This window comes from Gouania willdenowi, chromosome 20 (genome assembly GCF_900634775.1).
Source record: "Gouania willdenowi chromosome 20, fGouWil2.1, whole genome shotgun sequence".
Lineage (NCBI taxonomy): Eukaryota > Metazoa > Chordata > Actinopteri > Blenniiformes > Gobiesocidae > Gouania > Gouania willdenowi.
The window spans coordinates 27670581-27684163 of record NC_041063.1 but is presented as its reverse complement, the minus strand read 5'-3'; the positions used below and the strand labels follow the sequence as shown (position 1 = coordinate 27684163).

General features: G+C 38.8%; 1 protein-coding gene across 6 annotated transcripts in view; it reads right to left on the bottom strand.

Annotated features, from left to right (window-relative positions):
* LOC114453952 (sodium channel protein type 3 subunit alpha-like) overlaps positions 1 to 13583 on the bottom strand; it is a 66408-nt gene that overhangs the window by 45145 nt on the left and 7680 nt on the right. Inside the window, exon 1 of one of the 6 annotated variants that reach the window (XM_028433994.1) lies at positions 8504 to 8551. The exons of the other annotated variants lie outside the window; for them this stretch is intronic. The gene's annotated coding sequence lies outside the window, so the exon portion shown is untranslated. Of the gene's footprint in view, positions 1 to 8503; positions 8552 to 13583 lie in introns of those variants that run through there. 6 annotated transcript variants of the gene reach the window in all.

Genomic DNA, 13583 nt, shown 5'->3' with positions numbered 1-13583 from the left:
ATAATGTATGTAGATGTAATGTTTTGAACAAAGAGTAAATTCCAACTCTTGTCCCGAGTTGAACTTTTACATTAAATATTATAATAAATGCACTAAAATGTAAACGTAAAGATGCTAAAATGAACCCATTCACACATACAATCATCACAACGTTATATTAATAAAAGTTAGTAAAATCGTAATTGAACTTTAGTAATCGAGAACGTAATTGATTTTCTGGAGAAAAATTATAATTGCAATTTATTTGGAATTGAAAAAAATGTTGGTTATCATAATCATAATTGAGTTATAATTGAACATGGATAATTAAAAAGGTAATTATAATTGAAAAATGTAATTGACCCCAAACCTGTCACATTATGACACTTCCTTGTTTTAGACCAGGTCACATTTTCTGGTATTTATTCAACAGGAGGCGGGGCTACACGTCCCGCTAATGACGTAATGTCATTTCACTAAATTTCAGAGTAACTTTTTAACAGTAAGTGACTTTATTAACAAATCTATAATTAGCATGTTAGCTAGGAATGTGAGGACGTTTAAATACCAGTAAAGAATGGAAACAGGAAAAGACGAGAAAAAGGAAATAAAATAAAAAAACGTATAAATTAAACGTTTGTCTGATGTGTGGGAAGATGGAAGTCCATAAACGATCCAACATCTGCTCCAACATCTGTCCTTCACTGAGCACAGTCAATAATCAGCTGAAGATTTTTAATAAACGACTTCTTCTGTTGTCAACGACACACACACACACACACACACACACACACACACACACACACACACACACACACACACACACACACACACACACACACACACACACACACACACACACACACACACACACACACACACACACACACACACACACACACACACACACAGAGGAGGCTTTCTGGGTCAGCAGGGACCAACACACAGCCTGAGGACACGCACACACACACACACAAGCTCATGCATGTACACATGCACACAATTAAATGCATGCAAATGTACAAAGCGATGGTCACACTGTAACACAAACAGCATCCGTATGAAGCGTGTGTGTGTGTGTGTGTGTGTGTGTGTGTGTGTGTGTGTCTGCAGACTGAAACCTTTTCCAATCAAAACAAAATAAACTAAAATATGAATTTATTTTATTTCAAATATAATATATATCTATATATAATCTGTAGGATTATTGTTTGTACTTATATCTTAATCTTAATTAAAAAATATTTGAAAAAATGAATAATTTTTTTATGAATGTCATTTTCCTCTTTACATGAAACAATATATATGTATTTATTTATGATCACTAATAACTAATGAATATGTGGTAAAATATTGAAAGTAAATGTGAATCTTTTCAAATATTTTGATTCTTAGAATATTTGGGAAAATTCAAGATTAAAATTAAAAATCTATTTTAGTACTTGGTCGGACACAGAAAAACTACAGTGTGAGCGTGCACGTGATCACGCCGTGCACTCCACGTGCACTATGCTAGTGTCAGAGTGACACATTCAGAAAGATGAACAGATCATCACGTGAGCTGGTAGCGCTGGGTGTTCTGGTTCAAATGGTGGTCATGTTATCTAATGAACTGAAAACCAGGCTCGACTGTTTATTTAGTTCAGATAAAAACCAGTCACTAATTTAAACGATTACCAAGTGAACCACAACACCTCCTTTGTCTGTTCCTTTCTGTCCTTGTCCTCCAGCTTTGCTTCTTTTTTGTCCTTTTTTTCTCAACTTTATTGTGTTTTTTTCCATCGTCCTTTGTTCTGTTCTGTCCATCCTCCTCAACATCTCTTCTTCTGTCACTTTGTGATTTAATTTTTTCTTTTTTGTCCTCTGGTTTCTCTCATTTTTGTCATTTCCGTCTTTTCTGAACTTTAGGTTTTATCTTTGGACTCAAACTTCTGACCTGATGTTTAACTCCTCCTCTCTGTGTCCCCACTAAGGCCTGGGTCTGGCAGTGGTTCCAATGGTTCTACTGGTTTTAATCATTCCACTGGTTCCATTAATTCCATTGATTTCAATTGTTCCATTGGTTCCACTATTTCCAATGGTTCCACTAGTTCCATTGGTTCCACTAGTTCCAATGGTTCCATTGGTTCCACTAGTTCCAATGGTTCCACTGGTTCCATTGGTTCCATTGGTTCCATTGGTTCCACTAGTTCCATTGGTTCCATTGGTTCCACTGGTTCCATTGGTTCCACTAGTTCCATTGGTGGAGGATGATACGGTAACTTTTTACTTGAAGTTTTAAGCATAAAGGTTGTCATGAAGTGTCATTCATTCATTCCAAACCCTTTGTTACCCTAACCCCTAACTCTACCTAACCACACCTAACCCAAAAAATGCCAACATAGCTCTAAATGTGTCGTAATTTAGTGAGCAACACTTAATGACACCTTATTCATGCTAATGACTGCATAATGTCACTAATGTATAAAACTTTAAGTGTTCCCGCTGGTTGTTATTTAGTGTTTAAATAAACAAACATGATGGTTCTCGCTCTCCTGTACTGTAATCAGTGTCCATCTCCTTACGCTGACTCAGCGCAGCGTCTCGTTGCTCTTCTTTGCGTCACATTTTCTCGCTGTATGTTTTATCGCCTCCGCAGCTTGGTTGGTCTCATTGAAGCAGGAAGTGATCGTCAGTACGAGCCTGAGTCCAGGCCACAAACTGTCAGTGACGTCTGAGTTTACCTTTTACACAGTTTTATTGTTTTATTCTGTTGTGTTTGTTTGTTTCCATGTGTTTGTCTATTTTTAGATTCCTTTAACGTCATTGTCAACACAAAGTCTGTGTTCTTGTTGTGTCTGTTTCTTTCTTTCTTTATTTATTTGTTTATTTGTGATGAAATGTGTTACTCGCTGCCGCCCCCTGCTGTGTTAATGTTGGTCATTGAAGGGTTAATGGGTGAACTGAGGAGGATCGATGGACGGAGAACAACAGTGAAATCAGACCCAGCGACAGGAATAGAAAGCTATGTGTGTGTGTGTGTGTGTGTGTGTGTGTGTGTGTGTCCATAAACACTCATTAACGTCCCATTTAAAAAGCTTTGCAGTGCTTACAACTATTATTGTGTTTTATTTTTATCTACTCTGTATTTAGTTCAGTAAAAACCATTAACAATGTTTCTTTTTAGCAGATTAAGAATCAGTTTTATTACTTTTACACAATATGAGGAGTGGACGTTGTTTTGATGCAACATTAGAAATAACATTAATAATAAAGACAATGATATTGTCAGAGTGATATTTATTTATATATACAGACCCTTTCCAAAAAAATAGAATATCATGGAAAAGTTGTTTAATTTCCATAATTCCATTTAAAAAGTTTAACTTTTATAGATTATAGATTCAGGACGCACAATTTAAACGATTTCAAGTATTTATTTGTTTATTTTTACATAATTTGGGCTTCCAGCTCATAAAACCCACAAAAACAGGAATTAAAAAAATGAGAATATGAAGAAATCACGGTTTATTTTTCAGTTTTTACAGAAAAAAGAGGAGAAGATGATGGACTGTTGGTCAGTGGTCCATGGTCCTGTTTTCTGATGAACGTAAAGTGTGTCTTTTATTCTGGAATCAATGTCCAAAGGTTTGGAGGAAGACGTGTGAGGAACAGAACATCATGACTGACTGTAGATATTTCACACTGGACCTCAATCAGCTTACAGAACAAACATCTGTAATAGTAGAAATGTTAAAGCTAGATCCTATGTTCATTTCACTGTGTTAAATATATTATATATAAAGAGTTAAAGTTCATTGGCTTTTTCAGAATGATCACAACAGATTAAGTAGAATGACCCCCAGTGCCCCCCAAATTCCAGTGGTTAAAAAAAACCGGTATAAATTAGACTCCGCCCACCTCTTCAGAAGATCAAAGTGAAGTTGTCTGAATAAATCAAACTTTGACATATGTGTTTATTGTTATGTTGTGAATGCGTTGGTACCAGGTGGTGCTGCTGGTGTATTCTGGGAAAAGTTTTTTTTCCTCATCTCGTTTCCTGTTTGTTGTCAGACTTTAACCCACTTCCTCTTCCTCCTCCTGGCACTCTGACACTCATTAGAATTTAGAAGTGGACTCATTATAAGTTCCAGAAGAGGCGGAGCTTGAAGCTCAACTGTTGGATGAGTGCAGACGTATGAAGAATAGATCTGTTCCTAAACATGCAGATGTTTTCACTGAGAGGATCATAAACGTTTCCTCCACGTCTTCCAGGGCGTTTTCTGAGCAGCTTCATATGAAGAAGTTTATCACACACTTTGATCTCCTGACATGTTTCAACTGTCAACTACCAGTCTTCTTCAGAGGTGACTGCTAAATGCTTCGATGTTTCCTTTGATGTTTCCTTGACTTCTTTTCTCTAACTTCTTTTTCCTGAAAAACATTTGTCTGAATAAATTCAATCTTAACATATTATTCAAAGAGAAGACAAAAAGTACTTTCTAGAATTATTAAACGGAAGTCAAGGAAACGTCAAAGCCCTCAGCAGATACCGCTGAAAAAGACTGGCAGTTGGCAGTCAAAACACATCAGGAGATCAAAGTAAATCTCAGAAAAAACAGTTTAAGTCTGAATAAATTAAACCTAAACATATTGTACAGGAAACCGTCTTGTTTTAGACATTTGTTTCTATATTTTTATAATTCCTTTTTTTATTTTCCTAAAAGATAATTTGTGTGTTTCTAAACAAACCTTTGTTAGATTTTTATTCTGCATGTTTATAAAGTTAATTTCCTGAAAAAAGTTGTCTGCATAAATGAAACCGTAAACTGTTATTCCAAGATAGATGAGAAAATAAACTTGCTGGAATCACGAGATAACACGACCACCAGTTGAACCATAACCTGTTCACGTTGGCACTGGTTTCTGTTTAATGCTGAGGAAAGTAAGGGTTGGCTGACTGTAAACACTGTGTTTCTCTGTGTTTTATTAACATATTTGATTCCTGCAGACGTTTAGTGTTGGTGTTCTTTGGTAAATATTAACATATCAACTTATTTAAATGTAGATTTATCTGATGTGTGTTTGTTTTTGTTGTCACAGCGACCACTGACCTGTGATTGGCCTGAAAACGCAACGTCTCTCACTTATTTGTTTACATATTTGGAAACTATTTGCTATTGCGTTGCTGCTGTAATAATACACGCTGACACTAGGGGGCGTCTAACGGCCCACTTTATACTGAGCGTTTCCTCGCCTCTGGATCACATTAAAAAAAACACCCAAAAAGCCTCGTTAGGCAAAAAGTAGAGTTTGAAACGAGGAGAAACTGAAGAGGAATCAAACGGATGGACACACACACACACACACACACACACACACACACACACACACACACACACACACACACACACACACACACACACACACACACACACACACACACACACACACACACACACACACACACACACACACACACACACACACACACACACACACACACGGTGGGTAATTAGCAGCAGCACAGAGACGGAGAGAGAGGACAGTTATGTAAATGTGGCAGAAGTTTGAGTGCGAGCACGTTTGAGTGTGTGCGTATGTGCGTGTTGTTAATGTGACATTTCTCAGTGCTTAAAAAAGTTAAAGACAAACATGAACGACTCAGAGCAGCCAGTGACCAACACAACAACAACCCCTGACCCACAAAATACACACTATTACTACATGAAATGTGGCCCTTCAGGGCACCAGATTCAGCCTGTAGGAGAAGGTGAAAGTGATTGGTGAAAAATTCCTACAATTTTTCCGCAAATTATTCCACAAAATCTCCCCAAATTAAATAAAAGTTGGTCAAAATGAATAAATAAATCACAGGACATTGAAATATGTTACTTATTACTGAGCTATTGTTGATGCCTTCCATACTTTATGTCTCATTTATAACTGGAAGTGCAAACTTGAGAAAATTCATGTTGAAATTGTAAACTTTCCCGCCTTAAACCCACTGATCCAACTGGTCCGTATTTGGCCCCAGAACTAAAATGAGTTTAACATTAAAGAATGGGTCATTATTGAACATTTAAAACATTCACAGAATGAAAAAACTTACATTTTACTTCAAAAACACTTCAGACAAAGTCTTTAAGAGATCTGATTGTATTGGATTGATTCGACTTTCAACAAACAAATAATCCATAATTTTACCAATAGTTCTGTGATTAATCAATAATTCACAATGTAAGTGTTTAGTTTGATCTGATCAATACTTTATAGATATGGATAATATAGTGAGGGGGTGTGTCCTTATTATTCTTCCATTTTCATCTTCCAATATGTCTGTAACTCCATCACATATAAAGGTAAATATGGTATAGTAATAGGCTCCACCCACTCTCTCAGAATATAGAAATAGATCTGCTATACATCATATCTGGTGGACATGTCAGCTCCTCTAAATAGTCAGTGTGTGTTTGGGTCTGGAACATGTTTGGGTCTTCAGTAAACTACTTAGCATATGTCTCAGCTCCCTGTCATGTGATCAGCTTAGAGCTATGAACATAGACTGTTCACATCACTAATGATTAGTCACAGATATGCATTGGTTCTAGACTCACACACACTGGAAATATAAACATATACTTTATTTTTTATTATTTTCATTGGTTCATAACTGTATGTGAGAATGTAAGAACTAACCTGATGTGTTTTAATTTATAGTATAAATGTTATTCTATATCAGGATAGAAAACTATATTTACATAACTTCATCTTTATTTTGGACCCAAACTTTATATTATTTCACCACTGGTGAATATTTTTAATCCTTTACATGAGGTTATTGTAGCTTAGCTCTGTCTGATAATCATTTATTATTTATTAGTTTTTCACTAGTAACATAAAAAATATAAAAACTATTGCATCAAAAAAACATTTACTTTTGAAGACATTAATTACTACATCTTTTTTGGGGGGTTTATCAGTATCTTCTAAGATCATCACTCTTTTCTCTCTTTCCATATTCATTCTTGGTGTTAGCATGATGCTAGCCAGCCAGCTAAAGTCACATGTGCCACAGACCTGTAATCAACCTATGGTTCCTGTAGGTGAACCTGGTCCTCCTCAGGTGTCAGGTCAGCTGTGTTTACATCATCAGGGCCAGAGGAAGCTGATCTCTGTGTCTGACACACTTTCACACATTCATTATTCACTCAGAACAAGTGAGACGGAAAAACCAGCCAAGGAAGAACCACCGCCACCAACAGAACATCAACTGGTCCTAAAGTACATCACAGGAACATCTAAAGAACATTAAGGTGTTCTAGAATGTCTACGTTAAATCAAAAACATCACAGTAAAGATCTACAAACAGAAGGTGTGGATGAGTAAAGCGTGGGAATAAAAGTCATGTGGTCACTCAGGCTACACTCTGAGGTCACTTCCTGTCTACAGAGATATTTCCTGTTGCTTACTTTTAATTCCTGACTTTTCCTGTTTGGTTTTGTCCTGGAGTTTGTGTCTAGTCATCCTAAGGTACCACTCACGCTAACGTACCACTCACGCTAACGTACTACTCATGCTAACGTACCACTCACGCTAACGTACCACTCACGCTAACGTACCACTCACGCTAACGTACTACTCATGCTAACGTACCACTCACGCTAACGTACCACTCACGCTAACGTACCACTCACGCTAACGTACCACTCACGCTAACGTACCACTCATGCTAACGTACCACTCACGCTAACGTACTACTCATACTAACGTACTATTCATGCTAACGTACTACTCATGCTAACGTACCACTCACGCTAACGTACCACTCACGCTAACGTACCACTCATGCTAACGTACTACTCATGCTAACGTACCACTCACGCTAACGTACCACTCACGCTAACGTACTACTCACGCTAACGTACCACTCACGCTAACGTACCACTCACGCTAACGTACCACTCACGCTAACGTACTCATCCCAAATGTGATGTCTAAATGCGTATGTAATGCGTTCACATTAGATAGTATAGAAAGATTGAGTAGGTTAGAAATACCAGGATATCTACTATATGGGGACATCTATTAAGTATGCACACTAGTCATACTCAGCTGTCCCATGATGCATTGGGAACTGAATGTAAAATGGTCCTGGACCGGCTTCAAGCTAAAAAACAAACATCACCTTTTCAAAATAAAAGCATCTCTTCTTGTCTTCCATTAGTGTTTTAACACTTTTGTAAATAGGGCTCTTATTTTGAAGTTAACAGGACGTTTTGTCGATAGACCAATGAAGGGTCTCTGAAAATGTGTGAATGAAATGTGTTTACGTGAGTTTTATGGATCAAATGAGCACATGTTGATATTCTACTTGGTCACTTTCTCACTTTAAATGTTTCCTGGGAAACATGGAGTATACTTCAGTGGGAACGCTCGTCATCCTGATCATACCTATAGTCTATAGTAGACAGTATGAGTGTAGTACGTTAGTAGTAAGTTAGTGGGACATTTACAACACAGCAAAAAACTAAGTTAGACTCACCTGAGTGGAGACAGAGGGGGAGGGGCTCCAACTCTGTTAATCACACTGAGAACATTGTGTGTGCGTGTGTGTGTGTGTGTGTGCTCTAATAATAACTCTAACCCTCCATAGGAATCCACACATGCATATTAGTGTGTGTTTGTGTGTGTGTCTAAAACAACATGGAGGCCACAGGCTGACGGTGTCCTGACAGTGTGTGTGTGTGTGTGTGTGTGTCCCAGAGAACAGCTGATATGGTTTAGATCACTGACATTCTGTCTGTAGGTCAGTTCATTAGCGATATTATTAATAGTGTTTGTTATTGTTTACACAGTGTTCTTTGGTCATGCTGTTGTTGCGTAACTGTGTTTCTAATGAATGACACACACACACACGCAGTCGTTGAGTAGTGACTAGTTATCAGTAGTCGGACTGACCAGGTGGAACATTACAGTAAACCTACCGGTGATCGTGTTAACTAATGATATAAACTGGTGTAGATCAGTTAATGTGACACTAATGAAGGAAAGCTACAGTTGTACAGTATTTGTAATTTCAGACTTCAGTGATTTATGATGAGGCTGACAAACAGTGGAGGGGGCGGAGCCTGAAATTCAACCGGCTCAACAAATTCTCAAACCTGAGCATGTTAAAGGTCTGCAGAGCCCAGGAATGACGGGACTATTGATTCTAGCTGATGTAAACACACAGATAAACAACACACACACACACACAGAAACATTACACACATACACAGATACACACACAAAGAAAGAAACAGTACACACACACGGACAGAAGCACACACAGCGACCCAGTTAGATTCATCCTATTTGAGTCTCTGTCCTCCCTACCTTGTCTCTACAATTCTGTTACTCAGTGTGTGTGTGTACGTGTGTGCACGTGTGTGTGTGTGTGCACGTGTGTGGTCCCTCGTGGCTGAATAAATCAGTTTCAGGTCTCATCACCTTTTACTTCACTCTGTTCTCTTACACACTCTCGTGTTGGGAAAGTTTCTGCTGTTTTTAGAGGAAACAAACGATCAGATCTAAACCAGATTCCCTAAAGAAAGAAAACAGAAAAACCAAGGAAAGAAACGCACAAACTGAAAGAAATATGGAGACGTACAAAGAGACGCTTAGCGTGATACGTTCCAAAAGAAACGTAACGATGGTAAAGCTCCAACACAAACATAATGAAGGAAATGAGAGAGAAAAAGAAATGTAGGTAACGCATTAAAACGTAACACACTAAATGCAACACACATAAATATAGTTGCATAATACCCACGGTATCAAATTGTAACGGTTCCTACTATACTAGAAATTCTACACAACGATACTACCATGGATTACAATACTACCGGTGCCAGTTTTCGCTACATAGCGGCTGCCTCTCACTGCACAGTCTAAACTCACTGTACGCTACTCAACTTGAAAACAAACCAACATGGCAACCCAACTCCGCAGCTGCTGAATGATTGGCTGTTTGCCTGTTACTGGTGACGTCTGGAGATATGATAGGCTGTGTCAGCCTGTCTGTAGCTGATTGGCTGTTCGTGTGTTAATGCTGGCTAGAACGAACTCCATGAAGACAGCTTCGCTTTGACGGAAACTCGCCTCAAAACAAGCAAACAAGCTAAAGTTCTGTCTCGCCTGGTCTTACAGTCACAAACACGAGACAACACATAGAAGGACCGGCCCAGAGCGGCGTGTCTGCCGCGGCGGTGTTGTCAGTGATGTCACTAATTTTCAAAATTTCCAAAAGTCCCATTTGGAACTATTTTGTCTTTAATAGGAGAACTACTGTGCAGGCGCTGTCACCAGCTACAGGATGGAACACTTTTAGTTTTTTTTCGCACAGACTCAGAGCGATCTTTTTTGTTTTTTATCATTATTTTTTTTATTTACAGAGATATTTACAATTTACAAACAATATTTACAAATTACACACATACAAAGGAGGGATCACATCCAATCTCAAAACACCAGTGCTGCTGAGCTACTGGTTTATAGTCCTTTGAACAGTTTCCATCATGTGCCTTGTTTCTGGACAAACCTCTCTTTGTTGATCCATGAGCTTTTTACCAGACACTCTTTCTTTCTCCACTGCTTTGGCTTTGTTCTCAACTGCTCTTTCATCGTAGGCAAACATTGTCAGGACTTACATAGGACACTATAAAATAAATGTTATTTTTTTCAAATTCTGTGTTTTCCACAAAAGCCAGCATATAGCAGCATTTTTGCTAAATTTTCTGGGGGGAGCATACCCCCCGACCCCTCTGGGTGTTGCCCATCATTGGGCAACACCCAGAGGGCCACGAGTTTTAGCCTTCTACTGTTTTTTTCTGGACATCTCTGCTTAACGTGAAATATATATACAGTATATATAGGGCCCTAGATACCGGATAAACGTCTGCGTGTTTTCCTGGTCAAGTGAAAGCGCTCCAGTCCACTCCCGTGATTTGTCCCAAGACGGTCCGTCCAGAGCGTGAGTACTGAGGGTTATGGTAGACGTGTGAAAAGATGTAGCCTCCAGCGTACAGGGAGCGTGACACAGCCTATGACAAAGACCCCCCCCCCCCCCAACCCCCTAGAAAAAACTCACCAGATCTATACAATTCATATAAATGGCACTAAATGCAACACACTGAACGTAATATACTAAAGGTAACACACTAAAAGTGTTACAATAAACATGACACACGGTGTGTTACGCTAAATGTAACACACTACAGGTATCACACTAGAGGTAACAGACTCACACTAAACATAACACAGGTAACCGAAACCAAAAGCCAAATGCAGCAGAGAATAAATAGAGGAAACGGAAACGTACGGACCAACATGTGGAGGAAAATGAAAATGAAGGAGCAGGAGACCTTCTCTAAGCTCAGAGATAAATCTAAGATGACAGCGTGAAGTGAAGCACTGACAGAGAACGTTCTGAGGAACTTCCCAACTGTAAGGAATGAAACAGGCTGCTGGGTAGAAACCCTCCCGGGTGTTTCCCATCTCTCCCAGTGCATGCTGGGATTCACTCCAAACTGGAAGCAGCACAAACAAACAAACAAATAAATAAAGACGGAGGACAGAGAGCTTTCCCAGCAACGACTGCACTCAGACGGACCAAAATAAACCCATCAGAGCCGCTCGATGGTTCTTTACACACACACACACACACACTGATTACAGAGACAGGACGTTAGAAACAGAACCACCAACATAACATTAGAACCAACGTCAAAACATTAGAACCAACGTCAAAACATTAGAACCACTAACATAACAGAACCACCAACAGGACATTAGAACCATAACATAACAACAACCAGAGTCATAGCATTAAAGGTGCGTTCTAACTGAAGAACCCTAGAGCTGTTCAATGGTTCTAGGATTAGCTCGTGTTAAGACTGCGTCATTAGTGCAGGTGTGAACACGACTCACGTCTAGAGTGGATCAGGGAGTTCTACAGCTTTTCCAATAGAACCATACAAACGCTCATGGCTCAGTGTTGAAGAGGACATAGAGCGCACGGCATTGTGGGTAGAAAGGAGTGATATATACAGAACTATCTCCTGGTCAGTTCTGGTCAGAATTCCCTAAGCAGGCCAGATACCATAGCACACTGATAGCATTCACCAAGGCCTCTGCCTGAGTAGGCTCTGCTATGTTATGACTACCGCTATCAGCAACTAACGGAACACAAAAACATTCTCACTGGCAAGAATATGTCATCCCACGACTGAAACGATAAATTCCCATGTCGGAATTTAGCGGAATTTTGTCCCTCAATTTAGTCAAGAATGCTCATAAAAACCTTGTTCCACGGAACAAAACTGCCTCTTTGTTGTGAACAACTTATTATTCTCTGGAGCAAAGCACTGTTCATGGAAGCTCCGCACCATCGCCGCTCCCACCCCTCACCCCTCACACCACACACAGACGGCGGTGATCGTCACGGCTACCTGAAGCTGCCGTGCTGTGATACAACACAGACCGTTACTTTATGTAACTCATTATCAGATCAATTAAACAAGATTCATCAGCAGTAAAAACACTAATGGGGTTATTTTTGCTTTTCATGTGTTTTTTTTTAGAAAATAATTTCATTTTAAGTGAGGAAATAAATGAATACATACAATAACACTAATAGAGTGACCCACATGCACTAATATATATTACATAAAATATCAGCTCATGAACTCTATGAGTCAGCATTTATTGTAGCCTTTTTTAATGTGTCTAGTGTTGATGTATTCAGAACTTGTTTACACTTTAAGTTGGGCTTTGTTTTATTTATTTATCGTGATGTTTATCGTTATCGTGATAAATACCAGAACTTATCGGGATCATTTTTTTTTTAGTCCATATCGCCCATCCCTAGTGAACAGCAGCAGATTCACTGAGACAATGAGATCTGAACCCTTTGATATAATAAACCCTGAGTCAGCATCTGACCAGCAACCCTAAAGCATGACTCAGTCTCAATCATCAAAAGCACCACAACATTCAGAACAAAACTAAACATCAAAAGCACAAACAGCACGACAACATGTTGTTGTTTCATTGTTGGATGTTGTTAAAAGAGACGGATGAACTGCAATAGTCAGACTAGTTTAGACTAACTCAGACTAGTTTAGACTAACTCAGACTGGTTTAGACTAACTCAGACTAGTTTAGACTAACTCAGACTGGCTTAGACTAACTCAGACTAGTTTAGACTAACTCAGACTGGTTTAGACTAACTCAGACTAGTTTAAACTAACTCAGACTAGTTTAGACTAACTCAGACTAGTTTAGACTAACTCAGACTAGTTTAAACTAACTCAGACTAGTTTAGACTAACTCAGACTAGTTTAGACTAACTAAGACTGGTTTAGACTAACAGACTGGTTTAGACTAACTCAGACTAACTCAGACTGGTTTAGACTAACTCAGACTGGTTTAGACTAACTCAGACTGGTTTAGACTAACTCAGACTAACTCAGACTGGTTTAGACTAACTCAGACTGGTTTAGACTAACTCAGACTAACTCAGACTGGTTTAGACTAACTCAGACTGGTTTAGACTAACTCAGACTGGTTTAGACTAACTCAGA